Raw genomic sequence first — 2,413 nt, 5'->3', positions numbered from 1 at the left:
TTGAAATGTATTTCAAAGAAAATAAGTACCAGTAAGGTTTTTTTTTTTTTTTTTTTTTTTTTTTTGCTGTTTTTGTGAGGGAGGGGTATTTTGAGACAATATACAAAGAAATTTCAGTCACAGCACATTAACGTAACACAGAAATATGCCAATATTCTCTCACTGAGCATGTTGCCTATGTAAGCAACTACACCATACACCAATCGTTTTCTTATAAGTTCATAATATCTGTAGAGCGCCCCCTAAATAGAAGTGACGTGTTTTCAAAAACACCGAAACTTACAACGTTTAGCTGCCACTCGACTTTTTCCAACATGAACTGGTCCCCATCTTCGCTAGCCAAGGTTCCGATATGTTAACCCAATTTACACCTTGGCGGATCGAGCAGATATATTAGTGCTTTGTCCTAGGGACATTGACTGGATTTCGTGAGTTGCCTCCCTTGGGATGTAATGCCAACTAATCAATAGCGTGTAACCGTGGTACATTGTAGATGGGCCGAAAAGGGTGGAGGCAATTTACTTCAAAAGGATTCTTTGGAAGTTTAACATCGAAGGTATGACAACGTACCAAAGAAAAGCCATTACAGGTGTATTTGAGTGATGTGTATTTGTACAAGCACAGACCGACAGTGTTAAACTGCGTATGTATGGGTCGATTTAAGTTGTGTGCTCCTCTTGTCTCGATCATCTAGGAACAGGTTCAAACTTGAACAATTTAGGTTTGGTAGGATGCGGTGGTTTTCCTCTGCATGCAATTAAATTCACACGCCCAGAGCACACAAATGCCTGCTCCATCCGCCAAGGTGTAGATAGGCTTAAGATATGGAAACCTTGGCTAGCGAAGATGACTGGTCGCCTATAGTAATTTTACGTAAAATGACACATATTGGTGGTAGCTTCATAGCGGCCGTGAACCAGGTTAGATCAACCGAGCGGATGCGAATCAACGAACTACTTGTTTTTATTTGCAGCTTCTCAGTCACTGCAGTCTCATGTGAATGAGATCTCCACTGTCCTACGTGAAGCTCTGAAAGCGACCGCTTAGGGGCCATGTTCTGGAGACCTTTGAATTAGCCAAGGGAAATGCCGCTTTCATACAATTTCAAAAAGTAAACCAAATCGTTGGGAACACATTGATGAGCTTCTGCCGTACTAATCAGTCTCCCAAACGCCAAGGTAAAAGCCTTCATCTGATTGGCTGATAAAATTAGCGATTATGCTAATAACGTATGTCACCGGAACATGACCCCTAAGCGGTTCTTCTCAGAGCTTCACGTGGGCCAGTGGAGATATAATTGTAATCAAATTGCGGTCACTGCGCAGTTGGAGTGGCCTCGACTTTTTCTGTCACGAAAGTACGCTTCAGATGTATGCCGGCGCAGTAAAATCACACATTTTGTTATGCCTAAATGTCTCCGCAAGAAAAGAAACGTATTCTATTCGGACTACCTATATAACGGCATGTGGCGCAGAATGCATCTAGACGAAGAACCATTGATGTAAGTGGAGAATAAAGAGATCTACGTTTTGGTCACCTTAACGACCGTGTTTGAATGTTTAAAATATTGTAAATGATTCTTTTGTTCGTGTGGTTTCAAATTAGGCTATATGGCAAATGAAACTCATGCTAGCAACGTAATTTTAATAAGGTTTTTATGTGTATGTTTATTTTATTTTTGACATCCTGGAATATTTCCCCACCGGCAATAAAGGAAGTTAACTGCTCCAACGTTTTGCAACGTTTTCCCGCTGTGCACGGTTATGCAAATGTACATGTACCTCTCCTTTAAATGTTACGTGAAAATGCATTTAATAAGGAAATTAACAGGTATGGTATATCGTACTTGCTTCGGCAGTACATATACTAAAATTGGAACGATACAGAGAAGATTAGCATGGCCCCTGCGCAAGGATGACACGCAAATTCGTGAAGCGTTCCATATTTTTAATTTCATTATCAAAATTCACGAAACAGTATGGAACGTGTAAGTTTCATATTAATTTCGACTTGATCATATTGTAATAAATTTGGAGTATGCGCTTTGGTTATAGCGCCCCGTTTTAAGGAATTCTTAGATTTGTGTGATTACTTGTCTGATAATTGGAATTTGGTGCAATATAAATATTCCTTTGCCCGAAATAATTGGCCAATGACTAGGAGCAAACTTCGCGGAGTAAAGTGTTAGTGAGTCTCCATAATGCCATGGTTCACTAGTAGTGAATTGCGACCAAAACCGAATGAATGTCCCTTTCGTAAAATAGTACATATTAAAATCTAGTGGTATACATTGGTAGCGTGACTGCAAGGACAGCACTTACGGTATTAAACCGGTAAATTACACAAGGGCATAAATAAAAAGGGACTTGGCAGAGACCGTTTATGTCGCCATGCGGGCGAATATGGTGCAGTT

General features: G+C 40.2%; 1 non-coding gene across 1 annotated transcript; it reads left to right on the top strand.

Annotated features, from left to right (window-relative positions):
• Window positions 1–1,842: 1,842 nt before the first annotated feature.
• On the top strand, window positions 1,843–1,949 carry LOC149780634 (U6 spliceosomal RNA). The gene has a single exon (XR_016415271.1). It is a non-coding gene; the product is annotated as a U6 spliceosomal RNA (small nuclear RNA).
• Window positions 1,950–2,413: the final 464 nt, after the last annotated feature.

The sequence above is a fragment of the Sinohyriopsis cumingii genome, chromosome 16 (assembly GCF_028554795.1).
Source record: "Sinohyriopsis cumingii isolate HCF-2022 chromosome 16, ASM2855479v2, whole genome shotgun sequence".
NCBI lineage: Eukaryota > Metazoa > Mollusca > Bivalvia > Unionida > Unionidae > Sinohyriopsis > Sinohyriopsis cumingii.
The sequence above is the reverse complement of the archived record's forward strand: the minus strand, read 5'-3'. Positions and strand labels throughout refer to the sequence as shown.